The 24,480-nt window shown below is 32.6% G+C and overlaps 1 long non-coding RNA gene across 1 annotated transcript; it reads left to right on the forward strand.

Moving 5' to 3' along the window:
• Nucleotides 1-18: 18 nt before the first annotated feature.
• Nucleotides 19-12,127, forward strand: LOC146997842 (uncharacterized). Its single transcript, XR_015040551.1, has 3 exons — nucleotides 19-267; nucleotides 1,689-1,762; nucleotides 11,837-12,127. It is a non-coding gene; the product is annotated as an uncharacterized LOC146997842 (long non-coding RNA).
• The last annotated feature ends 12,353 nt before the right edge of the window (nucleotides 12,128-24,480 follow it).

Here is a 24,480-nt window from a genome sequence, read left to right on the forward strand (position 1 = left end):
TTCTCTCTTTCCAGATCACAATTGAGTCCATAGACCATGTTACCAAAGGCAATTTATCGTAATTGAAGAAAATAATGACTCTACAGAAGAAAGCTTAAAAGAAGTGCTGGTTTCTAGAAACAAAATCGGTGTCGCAAACTCAATGATACTTCATGTTATTAGAAAGCTCCTATTTCCAGTAACAATATCCTTCCTTCACTGAGGGAAAAAATAGAAAGAGAGGGCGTCTTATTTTTTTCTCTGAGATGTATCTTATAAGACACAATGGTAGACAATGTTTTAATTTTTGACTTATTTAGACAGATAAGGTGATATAAGAAATATAATTATCTGGAAAGTATATTATAAACAATGTCTTATAAGATATTATTTTATAAGATAAAAGTGATGAGTATTTATGACCTAAAAGTAAAACTTAATCCTCTTACTGCGCACTATTTTTTATCAAAATAGGTTCATAAATTGCGTATTTTTTTAATATAAATTTCAAATCCACATAAATTTTACAGTTAAAATATACAAAATTTTTTTTTAAATATAGAATAAGGTCATAGAAAAATGTTGTCAGAATACTGAAATTGAAGAATAATGATATAAAAGGAAAATTTTGAAAATTAATATTGGTTAAATTATGATTTATTTTATAAAATACAAAGTTAAAACATATATACTAACGAAAATATTTGCATAATGTAATATTTTGCATATCAATTTTGCACCAATGTCGAACGTTTTCAATAGAAACTGAATTTTCAGATTCATCACTATCTGCAGAGGAATCCAAGAAATTCTCATCAGTTTCGCTATAACTATCTTCAATATACTTGAAATCAGAATCAGAACTACTATCATTGTCGGAAACATCTTCAGGAATATAGGTTATATCACTCGCGAAACGCTTCCTGCCAGACATATTTGAGCTCTGAAAAGTACGCGCAAAATGCTACATTACGTATTCTTGTATATTTGGCAGAAATGTGGACAACTAACTAAACGATTAAACATCACAGAAAAGCCGAAAGGAAACCTTGAACTAGAAAAGAGCGTGTTGCACAGTTAATTAGACGGCAAAAACTCATCCCCGCGGAAATCGCGAGTTTAACCAACGTGGAGCAGGGTTAACAGGGACGTAGCTAGAGGGGGGCAAGGGGGAGCATCTGTCTCCGGGCGCAGAATCCAAGGGGCGCCAAACTGATGTTACGATACTTCAGAATTAAATATTTTCCATCCTTGGCAAGCAGTCATGGAGGTAGTAAGATGGAGTTGCTCTAAACAAGTTTCTCCCGTACCCTGCTCTGAAGCACCGGCGATCCCTACGTGGTGACCAAAACATTGGGTCATTTACCATTGAGTTCAATGGGATTTGACGCGCTCGGATGTAAATATTTTGTAATTACGTCGTAAATATACATATAAATGTATATATTTTCTTTTTCTACAACACTTCAGAGTCCTAAGTATATGAAAACAACATTTCATTCTGAACGGAATTAAATGCTATACTTTTCACAGGACAGTTTTCTCAGAATGGTTTAATTTGAATGAAATATTTTCACAAGTTTTCGTTAATTACATTAGAAAAAAAATTCAGGTAATTCGATTTTATTCGCTTAAGGTACAAAAATTAAGATCAAAGTTTATAGTATTATTAATATTAAAATGATGCATTATTTCTTTTCTATTTATAGAGCTTCTTCCTAAAATACTTTCTTAAATATGACATGATTGTTTGGCATCTGAGGCATCTTTTAAATCGAAAAATGTAAGTCAATTTATAATTAATGCTCTATTCGGTTCATTTTAATTTAGAGAATTATTAGGAATTAGAGAAATACTTTAAATAGTACTTGACTTTCTCTGAACATTTCTGAAAGGGAATAAAATAAGTTTTTTTTAAGTATTATTTAAAACTTGTAACTGAATTATTATAAAATGTAAGGGGAATAATTCTTTTAATTACACTTATCAGATTTTTTTTTACCCTTCATTTCAACAATACATATTCCAAAACTCTTTATTACTTTCGTAAGTGCACATCTCATAGCATTTGCTTTACAATACCTTTTAACAGATTGCTTTCCAATACGAACAATTCTTGCTTAAATAGTTTTATAACGTATTTGTCAACAAGATTTCAATTTATGTTTACAATTCAATATTAAAGTTATTATATATTTAGATAACATTTATAATCATTATAAATTAGATACATTTAATAATTAGATTTCTTCACAGTACTTTCACTGTTGTTTATAAGTGAATAAATTCTTCATTTCAAATACATTTATAAATAATTTAATGAATATTTATGTATTTTGTCAAAGGCAGATACATGCTTTTTGCAATAATATGCAACAATAATATATGGATGTGAAAAAAATTTGTTTTATTTAAAACATTTTGGCGTTTGGAAAATAAAATAAAAGTAGCGAATACTCTATCAAGGGTATCGAAAGACGTATACAATTTTAAATGTACCTTTCATTCTTTAAGCATGACATTTTTCTTAAAATCTCTATATTTTTGTAGTTCAACAGCTTAGAATTTTATAAAACAAATTCATAATCAAAATCGCGCTGTTGTTAGTTATCGAAAAATAACCAAGATGTGATTTTTGCGTAAATGTCACTAAACTATACAAATTGCTATTATCCATCACAGTATGAATGTTTCTTTCATGCGAAAGTGTCCCTTTTTCGATTTGTATGGAACTGTCGTGTGTCGAAATACTATCAGAACCATGTCAAGCGAGCTTCTGAATGTAAACAAAGAACACCCCATCTGGTGACCCAAGCTTCAAAGTAGTGCTTCACTTCTAGTGCCGACTGGCCCCTCCTTCCTTTCCTTACCTCCATGCAAGCAGTACGGGGCGCGAAATCTTCAGTTGTCCCTGGGCGCTGAAAACACTAGCTACGACTCTGAGGGTTAACCAACGTGGTAACCACTGACGGTATCCAGAAGTTAAAGCTAAGAGAATTCGATTACAGTCTTCACATTATCGCTGCCGCGATAGAAGTGTACTGATACAGAACATAAAACTTTGTTCCAACTGTCTATCACTGCTATCAGTTTATCTGAATCTTCAATTGTTTCTAATACATTAATAATTAATATATGTCTAAGACTTTGTGTACATCTTATATCTCATATTAAAGTTTTTCAAGAAAAGAATTACTAAACTTGTTTTGTTAAATTCTCTTTACGGTATTACTACCCTATGTTAAACTGCCAATTCATAAATTCAACTTTAAACTGCCAATAAGCTAAGTCTTAAAAATAAAAAATATGAGAAAATAGTTCAAATTCATTGTCTGTACACATATAAGTAGCTTACATATTTAGTTACCCACTTTAGCAGTTTATATATATACATATTTTGATTCGTAGCCGCCTAAAATAGTTATTATAAGAAATAAACAAAAAATAAAATCTGAAAAGTTTCAGATTTTAAATTACGTCTAAAAGGTTTTTGTTTAACATTTTGTGTGTTAGCTTTTATTTATTAAATATCATGTTCTTCTCACTTAAACCATAAAATTCAGTTCAAGAGCAATATCGCAAAATAATTTTAAAATGAGCACATCTTTAGAATTTCCAAAACAGAAGCTCACGCGCTGGAGATAAAAATGTTTTTCTGTACAACGTTGCCATTACCCGCTTCGAAATCGTTGAGTTTATTAATCAAAAATTCGTTCAAGTTTTACATAATATGAAATCGATAATAAAACAAATTCCAAATTTCAAATTCGGGGTTCCACATGCCCATATTCTATAAAAGATTTCGTTATTCAAATTATGATGGCTGTAGGGACCATTGTTTTATCACAATGCGAGAAACATACATACATTCATGCAGATTCTTTATTTTAAATATAATACAGGGCGACAATATTGGGTGGCAACAATTTCAAATGTGAGACAACGCTTATCGTGAATCGACGCAAAATGCCACAAAGAAATTAATAGTCCCTCTGGGCAAATTGTCCCTTTGGACTAAAAAATATATATAATAATGTTAGTGAGTTCAACTTTTCTACTTTAGCTAGTAGATAGTAATAAAAGGCATAATTTATGCAAATTGTTTCCCTTATGGATGCTTAGTTATCGTATTCTCATTTTTCACAATCTACTGTACAAGACCGCAACATTAAAGTTACGGAATTTAATTTCACTTTGAGCCTAAATCTAAGTCAAGTTATAAAGTCAGTTGCAGTTCCTAGACGCTTTGATTCGGAAAGCTTGTGTCAAAGAACGAACTTCTTCATTGTTGTCATAATGACTTCCAGAAGAACAGTGCACAAACATCCGTCCAGCAAGTGGAATAAATTATTAATTTGGTCTATATGAATATTTGAACGTTGTTCCGGAATTTCACGGCTGATGCTATACCTTTATGATGATGTATTTTCATCGGTGTGTCATTGAAATACTTTTTTAAACAGTAAAATGTTTTACACATATAACGTCCTTTGCTCCTGTGCATTGTTACTTTCTTGCACGAAGAAATCTCAAAAATTTCAGGCATCATATTTCAACAGGAATATCCATTTTGACCGTTCCCTAAACCATTGGACTTTTTTTTTTTAGTCCAAAAGGGCTTTATCCCTGAAGAACTATTGCCTTCGTATTGCGATTTTGCGTTGAATCACTATAAACGACGAATCACTTTTCAAACTGTTGCTACCAAAATTTAGAGTCCTGCATAATATTTGAAGAAATTAAATAATGAAAAATCTGCATAAATGTATGTATATTTCTCGCATTGAGATAAAACAACGGTGCATAGAGCCATCGAATTTTGAATGACGTAATCCTCCTACGAATATGGGGCATGTGGAAGACCAAATTTGAAATTCGGAATTTGTTTTATTATCGATTTCATATTTTGTAAAACTTAAACGAATTTTTGATTAACAAACACAAGGATTTCAAAACGGCAACGTTGTACAGAAAAAACATTTTTATCTCCACCGTGTGAGTCTCTGTGTTGGAAATTCTAAAGATATGCTCATTTTAAAGCTATTTTGCGATATTATTTATTTATTTTTTTTTTTAATTTTTATTTATTTATCTTTTGCGCGTAACGTCTGCATGTATGGAAAGAATAAACAGCTCTTTTTTTTCAACTGGAATTTCATGGATTTCTGGTTATTAATGAAAGGTTGTCGACAAGGTTTTTTGAAAAGATATCTTAGCTTCATACCTACATTTTACTTTTTGAGAGCAGTAAAATTTATTTAAATGTCAGAACATTCTTTATGAAAATGTGCTGGTCTTTCATACTTGATATTGAAATTTCATTGATTTTTATTCCAAAGGGGCAATTTGCCCCTCTGGGCTATTAATTTCGTTTTGGCATTTTGCGTTAAAATGTCGGTTCACTTTTCAAATTATTGCCACCAAATATTATCGCCCTGTGTTATATTTAAAGAAATTAAATAATGAAGAATCTGCATAAATGTATGTATGTTACTCGCATTGTAATAAAACGACGGTACCTAGAGCCATCAAATTTTGAATAACGCAATCCTGCGTCGAGTATGGGCATCTGGAAGCCCTAATTTGGAATTTGAAATTTGTTTTATGATCGATTTCATATTTTGTAACACTTTAACGAATTTTTGATTAACAAATTCAACGATTTCGAAGCAAGCAATGGCATTACTGTACGGGAAGGGGGGAAAATTATTTCCAGCGCGCGAGACTGTGTATCGAAAATACGTTAAAAAAACGCCCCTTTGGGCGTAATGTAAAATCTGAAATCTTTGAGATTTTTTTTGTGTGTTTGTTTATTAATGATTTTTGAAGGTTATTTGAAGATTCTTTTAGCTTCGCCGTTAATTTTAAGTCACTCAGAACAGTGTAATTTATTTTCTTTAAAGAAAGAGAGACGATCAATATAAGATACATTATTATGAGAAACATTTTGCTCCAAACCGCTTGTTCCAATTAACGCTATTTTCGTTTCCCAGTGCCGGAACTAATTCGTTTTCTTAAAAGAAAACTAATTACTACTTCTTTTACGGCTCAAATTAATTTTTTTTCACTCCCGAATAAGCCTTTTGTTCTATAACCTGTAATGTAATTTTTTCTATCCTTTTGAAAGATTATACAATACAGAACTAGTTCTCTTTTCATTTGTCTCAGTTAATATTTTTTCCTATTTTGGATGTACAATAAATCAAAGTGCATTAATTGCTCAGAAACTATAAGGTATTTTTTCCCTCCTTTTTGCATGTCTTTAAGATTGCTTTGAGTTATCACGTGCTTTTCTTCTCATTTGGAGTAATAAACATGGCTGCATTTCGTTGGAGCGAAACTCAAAATTTTCAACTAATAGATTTTCTTCTCTCATTAATCCTTCGTAATTATTATATTTCGATTTGTGTTGTTCGTAATGACGTTTAATATTATATAACTTTAGTACATTAATAGTATTATTACATATCAAGCAGATTATTTTATCTTTTATTTCACAGCAAAAATATTCTAATTCCCATTTTACTTGGAATATTCTATGTTCGTCAGCGATTTTTCGTTTAATTTTACTACCACTTGGTTTTGATATAGACATACTGAATACAAAGGGCTGGAATAAACACGGTTAACGTTAAAAAGTTAAAAATTTATTCCTTCCACAAGAGATAAATCAAAATGCTGAAATATTTCTTCAAAAATATTCTAACAATATCACAAAATGTTAAACGTTTAGCAAAAATCAATTCAAAACAGAGAAACTAATTCTGTCTCACAGCGAAATCGCTACAAATCAATCACAGCATTAAGTAAACAAACAGTTCGCTAGAACTACAGCTACTACTGAGATGAGTTGTTTGTTCTCGGCTTTTATAAGCTTTATAATTAATTTCTCGAATATACTGGAAACATCTATAAATATGTGGATTTTTGTGGATGGCAACAGCAATTACGAGATATTTATTTATTAAGTATTAAATGCACGCGCTGTTCTATTTTAAACCTTCCAACGCAACTGTCTTTTCAAAAATCGTCTGCGTTGCTAAGGCAACATGAAGCAAATCTAATTACAATTCTAAATAAAAAAAACTAAATAAATAAATAACTATGAAATCCGTAACAATATGAATTAAGTAATAATTAATAATAAAGCAAAGTGCATGCACCAATATATCGTACAAAACTATGATTGGAAAACTGAGACCATGAGTTCGGCCACATTCGGCTATCGGGGGATGCGCACAAGTTCTGAGTGCACGTGTCCCCCAAAAGCCGAAGGTAGCTGAACGCAAGCTACTCACAGGCATTTGTAATTTAAGTAGTGTGTGTGTCAGCTCGCTGTGAGTAATCTAACAACACTGAATAAATTATCGTTAATTACTTAGCAGTAAACATTTCATTTTTTTCTTCGTCGATATGTTATTTTATTATTATACATTATTATTTGCCGATATATTGGTCGGGGCGCAAAAATATTTGTTGTGGGCCGCATGCGGCCCGCGGGCCACGAGTTTGACATCCTTGCTCTACGAGAAAGTCGGCCGAGAAAATCGCTTCGTGTAGACTCTTTTGTGGTGTAACGGTAGCACACTCGGCGCGTATTCGAGAGGTGCAGGTTCGGGTCAGGTTCGCGGTGCAGGTTCGCGAGGGCATTGCTAATTTTTCACGTCTCCAGCATCAAAATAACCTAATTTATCTACAGTGGCGCCCGAACTAAAAGGTGGTGTGGCGATGATTCTTCACCACCAAGATTTGGCGACTGTTCCCCTAATCTCCAGTCGTTCTTTAAAAAGGGAAGAATATATAAGGTATTTTCTTCCTCCTTTCTGCAACGATGTGCTACCGTTAGAGTTTCTGAAGCTTTGTAACTGAAACACGGTGATAGATAAGTTATTGTGAAAGACTTAACTGTTTTGACTGCTCTTTGCTTCATTATAAGGATAAGGAACGGGAGATGTGAGCATTATGCCTCTACCATACGGTTAATTAGTATATCACCACGTCCACCATGATCTAGAGAACCCTTAAGACAACACTACTTCAAATACGTGAGTACATAATCGAAAATGAATGATTGATTACAAACAATTGTGGTATACCTTGGCAGTAAAATTGTTGCATTTGTGTAAATAACAAGTTACGATACATCTTTGCTTCATTATGCAAGAAATTCACTGAAATGCAGACTAAAATTAATTGGAATTAACTGACCACCGAAATGTCATGTCTTTGTTTTTTTACCCTCGGCCTGCCATGCTTTTAATGACTTTATCGATGTTTATTTTGACCGTTGTAAATGATTTTCTTTTGTATGTTCTTTTTCCTTTTTTTGTGTGTGTTCCTTTCAGTCAAAGATGCTTGAAGCCCAAACGGCGTCAGCCCAGAAGAGATATTAATTTCGTTTTGGATTTTGCGTTGGTTCACTATAAATGTCGGTTCACTTTACAAATTGTTGCACCAAATATTATTTTTGAAAATAGGTAATCTGCCATTGAATATGGGCATCTGGAAGCCCGAATTTGGAGTTTGAAATTAATTTTACTATCGATTTCATATTTTGTAAAACTTTAGCGAATTTTTGATTAACAAACTCAACGATTTCAAAGCGAACAATGACAATATTGTAAAAAAAAAAGATATATATATATATCCCCAGCGCGCGAGACTGTGTATAATTCTAAAGATATGCTCATTTTAAAATTATTTTGCGATATTGCTGTTGAATTGAATTTTATGGTTTAAGTGCGAAGAACATGGCGCCTTTTTGGGCGTAATGCAAAATCTGAAAGCTTGCAGATTTATTTATTTATTTTTTTCAACTTACGTTTTGTAAGTTGAAAAGTGAAAGCCTCGTAATACTTTGTGGTGCAGCAGGAAATATATTTTTTTCTTCAATTAAAAAGAAAAAAGAAACTTTTTAATTGAAGAAAAAATATATTTATATATTTAAACGTCAATGTTCGATCTGAAAATGTGATCAGAGATCACATGACTGAAATACCTACGTGACAATGAATCTCAAACGCTTAAACTTCGTGTATAGACAATATTTTATAGCATATTAATGTTAGAAATTGGTAATATCTAATACAATAAACATGGAAGCTCTTTTATTGGATTACAGTTCCATGTTATTTTTAAATACGGTAACACTAATTTAAGTGAATAATGACTGTTTATTTCAGAAATCTACACCTTAAAATCAAAATACGAAGTTTTGGCTAGCATTAAATCTGACTTAAAACCATAATGCTCGAAACACTCATGAAATCTTAAGTGATATTGCCATCACGATCTTTAATAAAATAGATTCTTAATTTTACTGAGTAATTGTTTAAAAATGGGCTTTTTTTCGGGAAGGAGAATGTAAAGCTGGATATAGGAAATGAATTTTTTACAAAGAATTTGCCAAATAGATTAGTATTATTAACTCAATTTCTACGAAAAAGGTCTCTTTGTAGTCAGCAACAAGGCATATTTGAAAAGATGCTGAAATATATTGTAGTTATTTCATCATATTCTATAAATATGAGCTTCATGCTGATAAATATAATAATACAGTTCTATAAGTATGAACTTCATATCAATAAATATAATTTAGTTCTATAAATGTGAACTTCATATCGATATACAGTGGCTCCCAAAATTGTTCGTACACTTAAGATTTTCATTGAAATAATGCTCTGTCCATTAATTAAAAGTAAACTTTCTGAATGAGGTTTTAATAATAAGATCTATAATCTATTCGTAACAAAATTACCTGAAATATTTTTAAAATATAGCGAAATTTTATTTTAAAGAAATTAATAATAAAAAAATGGCAAATACTGTATCTCACAAAAGTTTTCGTACACTTCAAAAAATCTTGACATATTAGTAAATATTTTAATTTTTCGTTAAATTAATATTTAGTAGGATATCCTTTAGTATCCACAACAGCTTTTAAACGTCTGGGAATAGATTTTATTAGTTTTTTTTTTTTTTTTTTTTGTAATTTTTGTATCAGTGTTCATCCATTCTTCCATCATGACTGTTTTGAGTTCGCTTTTCGTCATTCTTCCATCATGACTGTTTGAAGTGTTTTCGTACTCTAACCTCCAGTTCTTTCCAAATGTATTCTATGGGATTTAAACCTGGCGAATGAGGTAGTATTTTCAAAACCTTAGGACAATTATAGAGACACCACAGGCGAATGTTGAGAGCCGTATGCTTAGGATCGTTATTATGATTAAAAATAAAATTGTTTCCAATACCCAAATTTTGGACTGATAATTTTAAATTGTCTCTTAAAACATTTAAATAAAGAGAATGCTTCATTATGCCATCAATAAATACCAAATTATCTAGTCCTGATGCTGCCATGCACCCCACACAAGAACACCTCCACCGCCATGCTTAACTGTTCCAACTAAGTTCTTAGAATGAAGTTTCTCATTTTTTCTTCTACATACAGTTATTCGACCATCGGAACCAAAAATGTTAAATTTGCTTTCGTCAGCAAATAGGACATTATTCCAGTATATTCCGGGTATATTTATCATTGATTTTGCGAATGAAAGCCTAAGCTTTCTGTTTTTCTGTTAACAAAAAGTGTTTTACGGGCAGAACGTCCATGTAATTCAGCTTCTCTGAGAACTCGTCGAACAGTTTCAGGTGAAACTGAAATAGAATACTTTGCATCAAATTCTGCAGAAACTTTTACAGCACTGAAACTTGGGATTTTCACAAATTTTTTAATAATAAATCTCTCATCACCTTTAGGTAACTGGCCTACCAGCGGCCGAGCGGTAAAGTCGCTGAACAATGGTAGTTCGGTCCGAGGTTCAAATCCCGCGAACGGGCTGGCTGCATGGATGCTTTCGTGGTTTTTCCCATGTGTAACGTGTACACGAACCAGTTTCCTTAGAAAGTCCTCCACGAAGGCATCCCTCCCCTTAGGCAGATAGTCCTAGTGTGCTTTGCCATAATTAAATACACCACCAACACCACCGTTTAGTTAACTTTCTCGATCGACCTTTTCTTACCTTGTTTTCAATCCGATTTTCTTCTTTAAAGCGTTTTATCACACACTGCACTGTAGAATGGGATAAATTAACTAATTTAGCGATATTTCGAATTCATTTACCACTACTATGGTGAAAAATTATCAATTTTTGAATGCTGTTTGTAATTTCTTTACGACTGCGACCCATTTTTCAATAATAAATATAATATTATGATGTAAACAATAAAAATTTAAGCAAACGATTTTTTTAAATGCCACCACAATGCAAAAATTAAAAAAAGCGGCAAACGATAATTCTAATTTTTATTTTATCCAAAAATATTTCAGTGCACGAAGACTTTTGTGAGATAAAATGTTTGTCATTTTTTCATTAATAATTTTTAAAAAATAAAGTTTCGCTATATTTAAAAAATATTTCATGTAATTTTGTTACGAATAGAATATAGATCTTATTAAAATCTCATTCAGAAAGTTTACTTTTAATTAATGGATAGAGCCCTATTTCAATGAAAATCATAAGTGTACGAACACTTTGGGGAGCCACTGTATGTAATAATAATGTTCTATAAATATGAGTTTCATATCGATAAATATAATAATAAAATGCTGTAAATATGAATGAAGTTCTTTAAAGAACTATAAATAAATAATAATCTAATGACTATAAATAAATATAATTACGAATAAAGAACTATAAACAAAATTCTATAAAACAGATTGTAATAAGAACATAGAAATTTACAGGACATATGAATATTTAGACATCGTAAATTTTATACACACCCAAAGATTAAGATAGACTGGTGACCTAATCAGAATACTCGACATAAGTATTGCCAAAAAAATATGTTTCAGGTACCAAGCCACAAGCACTCGAAAGAGAGAGAGAGACAGACACTCAGATAGCTTAGACTGTTTGGAGAGAGACTTGTCTAACTTAAAGGTCATTAACTGGAAGAGTAAGGCTAAGATCAGAGAACAGCCTCTCAAGATCAAGACCCGTTATGTCATTGAAAAAAAAAAGAAAGAAAGATAGAAAACATGTTCTACAGAAGTTATACAAAGTGAGGTTTTGGATTTTGTAAAATAATGCATAATATAAAATGAATTTGATGAAAGTTTAATACAAATCAGGTTCTATGTGTAGTTCTATAAAAATGACCTCATGTTTTAATTTTAAATAAAGTTAAAATTATGCAACTTTTTTTTGCACATCAGTGCACTTTAATACATGCAAATGTATTGCTAATAATTTTATCTTCTATGTATTCTGATTTTTAATAAGATATAAGTACTACATTTAATAGACATAATTTATACTAGTTTTAGTTTATTTTGTACGTAGATATAATACATATAGTTTTAGATTTTCTATATATAGATATAATTTATGCTAATTCATAACTTTTATAACATCTGTACCACTGGCGGATTTAACAAATTACGTTTCTGATACCTATTTAGATTGAACTATTAAAAAATCGTCTGCTGTTTTTTAACAAAAACAACAGAAAATTTATGAGAAGAAATCCAAAGATACGTATTATCTACATATCGGTGTGTATATATTATAATGTAAGAACTGTTGTGCGTTACTGTTCTCAATGACTTGTATAGAATAGATCTATCAACCGCCTTTGAATCATCAGAAATCATATAACATCCAAAATTCTTTTGGTAAAGTAAAAATAAAATAAATAGAAAACAACTTTTACCTCCAATGCTGCAAAAGTTGCTGTCAGCATGTTTTAAAAGGAAACTCGATAGCTATATATATTTTTCTGTGAATCCGAACCAGAAATTCGATCCTAAGCTTAAAAAATTTGTTGTAGCATGCGAGTTCTTGCGAAACTAATATCATAAAAGTATAGTTGCATCAACAGTTTTTCTTTTCTTTCTATGTGGGAGAAAAATTTCGGATCAGCATCATAATAAAAAGCAGAAGACTTCATAATCATATTTTATTTTACCTTAACACGCCTGATGTTTATTTAAAGAATGTTTCAAAATAGTCGTAGGGCTATCCAGAAAGTAGATTACGTTTTGGAATAAAAAAATAAACAAAGTATAGGAAACAAATTTTATTATATACAGATGAAAGCCACACTCAAATACTACTTTTCTACATAGTCACCATACAAATTAAGGCATTTATCGTAGCGATGTACGAGCTTGGAAATTCCTTCGTCGAAAAATTCGGCCGCCTGCGCCTTCACAACCACTTCGTTACCTCTTCTTGCCTTCCATCTTGCACAAAACTTGTGGTAACCAAGCTTTTCGCTGATGATTTCGTGCAACAAACTTCGCGAAATTTGTGGAAAACTCAAAGAAAGTTCCGTTATTGTGAAATTTCGATTTTCACGGACTTTAGCATCGACTTTTTCGAGAAGTTCGGCGGTCACTATGCTGGGTCTCCCACTTCGATCTTCGTCGTGAACATTGGTTCGGCCATTTTGAAATCTTATGACCCACTGACGCACTCCACCTTCAGTGATAATGTTGTCCCCATACACTTCACGAAGCTGCCGATAGATTTCTATCGGTTTACAGTTTTTTGCAGTCAGAAACCTTATTACTGAGCGCACCTCGCAGCTCGCGGGATTTTCAATTAACGCAGACATTTCAAACCGTCACAGTATCTGAACGGAGCACAGCACGAACCTCTCACTAGCACGGCTAGATGCAGACTGAGCTGCGCAACGCTCTGACCCCAAGATGGCCGCGCTAGCCCCGCCCCTAGCGGACACAGACGGAAACGTAATCTACTTCCTGGATGGCCCTCGTACTAAATTCCTCTTGAAATTTAAATATCTACTAAATTTCTCTTGTTTGTTATACACCTATGGTTACAAATTACGAAATAAATCCAAAAGGAAAGTTTTCAAACAATCTCAGTTTTGTCTCATGTTTTGTCTCATGTATAACATTTGAATAAAAAATTTGATGTAGAGACCACGTGACTACCTTGTACGGCCTATTATACAGGGTGTTTATGAAGTCCCGGACCCATTTTGATGTTTAATAACTCATAAAATAATGAAGATATAAACAAACTTATGGCATTTATTTATTGATGGAATAACTAATATATTTTCATTTTCAGGTTTGAATATCTTTACTTTTATAAATATCGTCTGCGCGTGTGATTAATTTCAGATAATTTCATTTTCCAGTCTAAATATCTGTACTTTTCTAAATATCGTCTGCTTATTAATTGCATTTTTTTCTCTTTTGTTTTTGACAACTATTGCAATGTTATGTTTACTTTTGATGTGTTTGTTCTAGTACTTTTGTATGTGATGTTTTATTCGACCGGATATTAAGGAGAATGCATACACCACAAGCATACCTGGCGTGAAATTCAATATCGACTTGATATTCTCCGTGCGACGAAGAGGGCACACGTGGAAGTTCATTGACAAGGGTCATGAAACGTTTTGAATCTATCTAACCATTTATGTTATTAATTTTAATCCATCTTTATTATTTTATGAGTTATTAAACATCAAAATGGATCCGGGACCTTATAAACACCCTGTATTATGCATACTTTCCGCTGCACTTCGGCTAGGCAAAAATACATAAAAAATCAAGACATGTGCATTAAGAATTGTGAAATACAGAAAACCGTAATTTTTAAAAGACTTCGATAATGTTGAAGTCTTTCGTTAAAATATAGAACATTTTACTATGTTTCCTTAAATTCCATTAGTAGTTTCAGTGAGTTATAAATGATGTTGTAAAACACAACAGTTTTAATGAAACTGAAATCATATGACACAACAGTTTCAGTGTTGGTGAAGGTGAAGTCGAAAGAGTGAAATAAATCATTATTATTCGAAACGGTACAATTGAAATGCACTGCGTATTTCAAGTGTACCACTTCTCATATTACTTCCAATACTGGATAGGTGGTGAACCGCTATTGGGAAAATAAACGAGTCCTTCAATAATACGTTCTTTACAATCCCCTAAAAAATATTTCTTAAGCTAAAAAGAGTTAAGTTTTATTGAAAGACAGAAATTTAAAGAATCACAAAATGGATACAGCAAACTATTAGAGATTCAATCTTCTCAGTCAACAACGGAAGAAGAATTTGTTTCTCAGCGGCAAATTATTGTATTTTCTTAGTTTGAACTAACTATTGAGGAGAATTCGATATTTTCAATATTTTTAACACATATCGGATAAAAGGTCACATGTTTCTCGGATCAGCAGAAAGTTAATCCATCGATACTATTAAAATCTGTGTCCGTCTGTTTGTTTGTTTGTTTATGACGTCATCTCATCCGGTACGGAGGGGAATTGAGTTTCCAGAGAAGTGTTTCCGGATTCTAAAACTTTCCACGATTTTCATCTTCGTACAACTTAAATCAGCCGAAATATTAAATGAAAACTCTGAAAACGCTATTTTTCGCACTTATTTTTCTGAGTGGCAACAGTCGTGTGCGTTGGAGATAAAAATTCTTTATTTCGAAAAGTGTTGCCACTGCTCGCTTTTAAATCGTAGAGTTTTTTTAATCAAAAATTGGTAAGTTTTACAAAATCTCCACATATAATAAAAGAAAGAGTCTGTCTGAGTGTGTGCGTGTCTTTCGTTTGTGCTACGCGTAAGCTAATAGACCCAGGGCTATGAAATTTAGTACATAGGTGCATCTAGATAAGAGCCAGTGCACCTCGAAGCGATTTTTTTCAAAATTCGAATCAGATTTTTTTTTAAATTTTATCTTTTTTGATGAAATCGCATCATTTTGAATAGTTTCATTCTTTTATAAATGTGATTTTGGCAACAGTTTTTCATTCAATGCTTTGTATACTGAACTACTGACTGTCGAAAATATGAGATAAATTACTTATTGCTTATTTCACTGTTTTTAAGATACTGAAAAGTTTAGCATGATTTTTTTTTTCAACGGGAAGTTGGTTAATTTATTTATTAGAATAATTAATATTTGTATTAAGGGATATTGCTTATTTCATGCTGCTTATTTTCTTTTGATTTTTGGACACGCAACAAGCACCTCGCGATCTTCTTACTCTGACGCGCAAGTGTCTCGCGAGGCACAACAGAAAGAATTTTTTTTTTTTTTTTTCGCTCTGTCTTCCTTGTCATTAGCTAATGACAAGGAGGTTTGTATATTTTGAATTATGTCATCCACAAAGCACAACTTTGATTCGTTATTGCTTTCTGATGATAGTTTCATTCTTTCAGAAATGTAGTTTTGACAACAGTTTTCATTCATTGCTTTGGATACTGGACTGCTGACCTTTTTCTCTAGAAAATATAAGATATATTGCTTATTTCATTGTAGTTTTTTTAATTATGTTTTAATTATATAAAAAGATTTTAATGATTTTTTTTTTTTAGGAAGCAAAGTTCTTAACTTCATTTATACCATTTGAATTCTTAAGATTTTGCAACGGGAAGTTGGTTAATTTATTTATTAGGATAATTAATATTTGCATTAAGGGATATTGCGTACTTCATTATAACTTTTTAATATGTTATACATTTTTATTGATTTTTTGATAAAGTTGTTCTGCAGAGTAAAATTCTGTGCAGGTTTTAAATTTAATGTTTGGTGTTCCATTTAGGCAATTTTACGGTACATTTAAAAACCGGACGAAGGCTGGCCGTGTAGCGACTAGTATGAAATAAAATTAGCATTGCCAAATATTAAACATATTATATACATCCATATTCTGACGTTAAAGAAAGTACGCGATGAGTTTGTTCTTCTTGTTTCAGGTTAGGATAATTGACATGACATGTTATTGCCCCGTTAATTCTTTCATTGATATTGAAAAAAATGTTGTCAAATTACATTAAATTTATATCATCACGTCATATATTAAATTTAAATCATCACATCATATATTGAATTAAAATCATCACAGCATACGTATTAATCTGAAGTGTCAAAAGTTTCTGTTTCCTGGTTTGGCAACAAAAAATTATTTAGGAATTGGTTGTTGCTTGGAAAGAATGAACTAATTGTATTCATACTGAAATGTTTTCATTCAATTTCTTTTCAGGTATGACTATAAATTTTATTCTAATCGCAGCCAGCTACTGTACTTATGTACTGTGCAACAAAGAACTCAGCTGTAAGTGGGCATAACAGGGCAACCTAGCACTTGCCACCTTACCCGATCAGAAATTAATCAATAGCTATGCACACCTTTTTCTCAGAACATCATAACCCTTAACTTCCCACTGTTGCATTTCTGCAACATATGATTTATTTTAATTTAACAGACTCAATATTTTTTTTAATTACCTACAAATCACTTATCTAAGAAAAAAAGGTTACTGCAACGAAATACATGCTAAATTTGTTACTAGATAGCAGCACATTTTCCCCAGAAATCGCAACAATTAGAAAAATCTCTGATTCCTCAAGAACTGTGTTTTTGCTATAAAAAGAATCCATTATATTTGATGCTTCCTCTTGTTTATTGACGAAAAAAAATTACCAGGTAAGAAGTTTAAACATTTTATGTTCATTTAAAAGAAATTTTGATTTTCTAATAGAAAGAAATTAGATTTTAATAATATGTTGCAGGTCTGCAACATTGGTCTTTGGTTACCATTTTGACATGGCCAAAAAGCGTATACTAACCCAAGATGAAATTGCTAGATATATGAATAATTTGGGCGAATTGAGTGATTTAAGTGAGGATAGTCTTGAAAATTCTGCTGGTGATGTTCATTTTTTACCTGATTGTGTGTTATCTAATGATGATTCGGATAGCGACTGTGAAATAGTGTTGTTTCAAAAAATACAATTCAGAATATAAAAACATCCAATGATGATGATAATAAATTTGATAGAAATATTTCAATCAGTGTGTGTGTGTGTGATTATGGCAAAGCCTCGAGAGCTATCTGCCTACGGGGAGGGATGCCCTCGTGGAGGATTTCCTAAGGGAAACTGGTTTGTATACAAGTTACACATGGGAAAAACCACGAAAACAAACTACCATTGTTTCAGCGACTTTAACCGCTCGACCGCTGGTGTATTTCAGTCAGAGAACCTTTTTTAAATTTAACTGTTAAGAATAATAAAACATTTTCAAAGAATATTTTATGGAAAAATCAAAACATTTCATTGATTGAAGAAGTAATAAAATTCCATGGAGATGACACGCTCCCAAGAGAAATTACGGATTTGGACACTACGTACCAATTTTTTAAATATTTATGGACGGAAGAGATCATAAGTAACATTTATGAAGACAGCATACGATATGCTATTCAAAAGAATCCAAGTAAGCCTTTGACTATATCAGAGAATGAAATAAATCAATATTTGGGTATTTACATTTATGCATCTCTAGTTCACCTGCCAAACTATAGAGCATACTGGTCAGAAGAGCTTGGATTTGATCAAATTAAAGAAATAATGAAGAAATCTGAAAAAATAAAAATAATAATAAAAAAACTAATGAATTTACAAAAATTCAAATCTGAAGTTGCATCATGCTTATGCAAAATGGGTTACGATCGAAATGCTAAAAGAGGAAGACCTAGTAATACTTCAATAGAACAAATGTCTCAGACTAAAAGATGCAAAGGGACTGCCCAATCCGTTCCATGTAAGGACATTCGTAGAGATGGTATAAATCATTGGCCAATATGGTCAAAAAAGAATACGGTGCAAGTTTCCAAACTGCAAGAGCTACACTCAAACTGAGTGCGAAAAGTGTAAAGTAGGGAACGTTTTATAACAAAGTGAATAACTGCTTTAAAAGTTTTCATTGTATGTAAGGCTAAAGCAATTTATAACAATGAATAATAAAAGCACTACTGCGCAATGTTGCACTTCTGCAACAAACAAAAAAATGACTGAAATTCAATTTAAAACTGCTTAATTTTTTTTAAAAATATTTTTCCCTTTTATTATTACTTAAGAAGTAGCTGATATAATTTTTTCATAGAAATTTAAAGAATTGGGAAGTTAAGGGATAAGTCTCTATGATTTGTAATACTATCACTTTGCAAAGCAGAAGCACAACAGTAGGTCTCATTACACAAAGTTTCATTAGTAGTATAAACACCTCCTTTAATAGTACCTGATTACATGCTGTTTTTTGTGTGTTTTCCAATTGTAACTGCATTTATATACACACTGCATCTATGTATAATCCTTGTTTCGTTTTGCTGCTTATTGTAACAACAGAATTCAATTTTAATATCAGAATTGCTTCATTCAACAGAGCAAGTAGTTTTAATAGCACCTTCAATGCATTGTTCAATAGCGTTCTGTGAAGTTAGCCTGAAAGTGGTATAATATGTGATAAGTATTCTAAATTGTTTAAGTCATATAGTATGTGTAATGCAGCCTCGTGTATCTTAGATTGTAATATTCTAACTGTGCTTGTTAAGTCCTAAATTTAATCTCTATCTGAACACAGGACCATCAGTGACTTAGTCGGTGATTAGGACAAGATTGTGTAGCCTGCGAGGACTTATGCATTGCTGTAAATAGCCTTGTAGTAAACTTCTTATTCTTCATATGTTTGTAGCAGTCTGTTTTGCCGGCTTTCCTGGGGGCGCAGTAGCATTAGACCGCTTCTGCAAGGAGGACAATAATGCTGCGAGGTCAGCAGTCATAGGGTCAGCAGTCCTCTTCTGTAGCGTAAAAGTAAAAGCATACTTTTAACGACTGGCGTGCCTACGATAGCATTTGTTTTGATAAAAAAAAAAGCAACAATATAAACACACATAAAAAAAAAAAAAAAAAAAATCTGAAAGGTTTCAGATTTTAAATTACGTCCAAAGGGGCTTTTTTTAACATTTTTTTTATGTTACCTTTATTTATTAAATATCACGTTCTTTGCACTTAAACCATAAAATTCAGTTCAAGAGCAATATCACAAAATGATTTAAAAATGAGCATATCTTTAGAATTTCCGATACACAGTCTCGCGCGCTGGAGATAAAAATGTTTTTCTGCGCAACGTTGCCACCATTGCTCGCTTTGAAATCCTTTGAGTTTTTTAATAAAGAATTCGTTATAGTTTTACAAAATATAAAATCGATAATAAAACAAATTCCACATTTCAAATTTTGGCTTCCAGATACCCATATTCGCAGCAGGATTACGTTATTCAAAATTTGATGGCTCTAGGTACCGTTGTTTTATCAGAATGCGAGAAATATACATACATTTACGCAGATTTTTTTATTATTTAATTTCTTTAAATAGAATGCAGGGCGATAATATTTGGTGGCAACAATTTCAAGAGTGAAACAACGCTTGTAGAGAATTAAAGCAAAATGCCAAAACGAAATTAATAGTCCTTCTGGGCAAATTGCCTCTTTGGACAAATAAATAAATAAATAAAATAAACAAATCAAAATCGAAATTTTTAATCCAAATTCTACTTAATCGAATGATAAAGTAAGCTAAGTCGAGAACAGTAACTCCAAAAATCAATCATTGCTTTTCAATCTTTTTTGAATGAACTTTTTTAAAGAAAAAACTGCATATTTTACAACATACGCAAACGATCCCAGCGGTCATGCGCAAAAACAGAAGGGCTGTGGAATCCTTGTCTTGAAGCTGACCTTGAGTGGTCATGAAACAACTTCCCTGATATACATGAAACCCTAGTGGGCTATCCGCTCAGCCAATCGAAATGGAATTTCATATATTGTTATTTGAAGGTACGAGCTCGAAATAGTGATGATTTAAAACAATACAGCTCTTACGGTTACGGTTACAGTGAAAATATTTCGGAATTTTCGAAGAGCAACACCCACTTTTCCCCTACACATTTGGATCAGCGCATTGAGAAACTGTAAATGGCGTTGGAAAAATACACATAATGGCGAAAATGGCGAAAACTGGCGGCGTAAAACTATTAATTACTTCCTGGCCCAGTGAAATGATACTAGACGGATTTAATTCAATCATTATATATTCTTTTTTATTTCATAATAATAATTTTAAGCGGCTGGTCGTGCCCTGAATTAAGATTTAACCTCTGTAATAAAATAATGAAGAATCTGTGTATGAATTCCCCTTCCATTGTGTAAAATTTTCGACACCTATAGCCATCCAATTTTTAACCCACATAGTCTTCAACCCGAACATGTGCACCTCGAAGTCGGAATTTCGAAATAATATTTTATTTTGTTACTTTTTTGTGCGAATTTAATCGATTCTTAATTAACAACAAATTCCGCAGTTTCAAAACAGCGCGTTGCCACTCGGAAGAGCGTAAGTTATTTGTTTCAAATTTAATCAGAAAATTAAGCTGTTTAAAAGAAATATGCTGCCACTATGCAAAGTGTAAATTATTAATTCCAATTAAATCAGAAAGCTCGGCGATTGAAAAGAAATGTGTTGCCACAGCCCTATATAAAATGTTTTTATCTTCCCTTCTCCAAAGTGCTGCCTTTTAGCGAAGCATACGATACTACTTTTTCTTCAAAATTGAATGTAGCTTACTAATTAACAAACTGAGAGATTTGAATACGCAGTTCTTTATCTCTGTCATTAATTACTAGTAAAACCCATCAGAATTAAACTAACTGACCTTTTTAAAAATCACTATATATGTATTTTTTCTTTTCTATCATATAACTAAGACCGCTGGGCACGAAAGCTACTTGCTGTTATTAAAACGAATTTAAATATAGTTTAAAATTAAAATCTAATGCTTAAGCACTTTTAACTTTAAACGCTGCTATATATATATATATATATATATATGTATGTATACACACGAGCAGTATGCTTATTTATTCAGATTTACTTAACAAACTTGTGCTAATTCACGAGTTTATAAAGTTTATTGTACTGCAAATTTTCCATGTTTGTTAATAGCAGACGATTTTCTATTTATTACGTATTTTCAGACGATGAAAAGCGTTTCACCTAGAACCATTTTCTAAAAAGGTTAGTTAATGTTCTGTAAACCATTAAAATTAGTTTTAAATTATTAATAAGCTAAGGCTGCGAAACTATAATAAACTCAGTCGATCTTTTTATAGTCTGAATTTTGTAATCACATAGTTTGTCATTAAAGCTTATAATGAATTTCAAAATATTTCAAACGCACGTGAAAGCAAATTTGGAAAAGAATTCTTTCGTTACATATTTTTACGGCGTAGTCTGTCAAAACGTATCTATTGGTCAGGGGAATAATTATTTGTATTTAGGGATCTTTTAGTTTTGGGACTTAAACTGCCGCTAAAAATTTGATTATTTCCAAAATGTAACGAGTTACGTAATTCTCAATGCGTATTTTAAACAGAGCAAAATTACAATCTAAAACGATATAGGAAAGAAAAATTAAATCAGTTGCGAAAATTTTGCAGAGGAGACAGGAGACCAGTGGGTGAGCAGCTGTGCCGCCTTTATTGCTCACTCAGTGAGACCATGTTTATTCGAAATTTTATAATATCACAATAAAATTTTGATATATACATAAATTTGACATATACTTGACATACATTGGCGCGGTAAAATGGCTTCCCCGCAAAGCAGTTTTAGGGTTGCCATAAAATGGGAAGGGAAGGAAGGGTTGCCACATTTGGCGAGAAGTCGCCCATTTGGCGACAAAATTGGCGATACGCCATGGACGGATGGAGAACCTTCTGGAACGAATTCTTACGGTTTAGCCCAGAATGTTCTCAAACACAAGCTGAAAGCTATATAAAACCTGCTGGTCCGCAGTCAGTTAGTGAGTGTGCCTCATCGAGAGGGCGAGATAGTTAGTCTCGAGTTAGTCAGTCCGTGCGGAGTCGATCGAGTTGACAGTCGGGCAGCGAGTGCCGAGTGAGTCGTCGAGTGCATCGAAAGAGTCTGTTCGTGTATCGCGGTTAGTGCATCGTCGAGAGAGTGTGTTGAGCTCCGGAAACGACTGAACCGAAGAGTCGGGAGCTGTGCTCTGTGTGTCGTCGAGTGCATCGCGAGTTGTAGCGTGGTGAGTGTACTCTCGAGAGAGTACTTGGAGTTCCAAGAACGAACGAGCAGAGTCGGGAGCTGTACTCTGGTGCTTTGCAGTGAAGCTGTCTCCACCGTTATAGCCTGATAACCTGAAGACTGTGTCGCGAATTGTTCCAGCGAGTGTATAGTAGATCTTCGACGACTGTAAAACGTGTCTTTGGAGCTGTACTGATTAATATTGCATGGCTAAATAAAGTGTGTTTCGATACTTTATCAAGCATCGTCGTTATTCACTCAATCTACAAACCCCGTACGAACGTGAAGGAAGAAAATAACGTAACAACTGGTGTCAGAAAAAAACGTAACAATATCAACAGAAATTCTGATGATACGTACGTAGAATGCATAATGTAGAATACAAATGAAGAGTTAAATACAAAATTTTGATTATATTACTCATGCGTAAGATTTTGAGGATATACTGAAATGTAACAATAGTTCACAGTTCATAAATAGTTCATAATTCATAAATAGTTCACTATTCATAATAGTTCATAGTTCCTAAGTCTCTTAAATATTACTTATCTGCTAAAGTTAAGAGTTAGTCTGACTATGTAATACTATGTAATACGACTACCAAGAGTCAAATTACAATCCGTAACCTACGGAATCTTCAGAGATTGACTACGTGATGACGTCAGAGGTCATGTTATAAGTGGCGCCCGAACTAAAAGGTGGTGAATGATGATTCTTGACTACCAAGTTTTGGCGATTGGGTCCCCTAAAACCTCATCCCAATCGCCCTTTAAAAGGGGGAGTATATAAGGTATTTTTCTTGACCTCTTAGCAAGCCTTCGTGGTGTAGTGGTCAGCACGCTCGATGCGAATTCGAGAGGTTCATGGTTTGAGTCCCGGCGAAGGTATTGCTCATTTTTCATATCTCCTCCTTCGGAAGACCCTAATGTCTCTACAGTGTAAAATCACAAGCTTGTGAGGTCATAAAAATCCTATGATCTCTAACGTCCTGGGCTACTTTTCGATTCTTCTCTTGCTACTTTAGCTCAAAAGTTTCGCGCAACACCGGTGGTAGTGCAAAAACGTTGTTTTATGAAAAAGAAATGAAAATATATTTTGACAATATTTGTTTTAAACTTACAATTATGTCTTATATCATATTTTGCTTTGTGCTATGATCTGTGCTGGACACAATTTCTAATTCATTAAAAATGAGAAAACTTTCCCATAGAATTTTATTGAAAACTATTGAAATTTTATTGAACTATTTATTGAAATTTTTATTGTGGTTGCACAGCGGCGGGCACACATTAAACGATCGACGGGCGCCATGATTTCCGCGGGCATAGCGTTGGGAATCCAGACTTTCGATGTTTTTTTCACCTCGCTCTTTTTTTTTTTTTTTTTTTTGTGTGTGTGTGTGTGTGTGTGTACAGCAATGCTTTCTTTTAGCATTCCGTGATATTCTTCTTTCGCCTGTTGTTCTTGTCAGTAGTTCTTTTGGCCTGACGATTTCGGCGGACGTCAACGCGTAAAAACTTGATTTTAAGAAAAAATGAAAGAAAATGGTTTTTTACAAC

The sequence above is a fragment of the Stegodyphus dumicola genome, chromosome 4 (genome assembly GCF_044657685.1).
Source record: "Stegodyphus dumicola isolate Sdum_Otavi_A_Nest chromosome 4, ASM4465768v1".
Classification (NCBI taxonomy): domain Eukaryota; kingdom Metazoa; phylum Arthropoda; class Arachnida; order Araneae; family Eresidae; genus Stegodyphus; species Stegodyphus dumicola.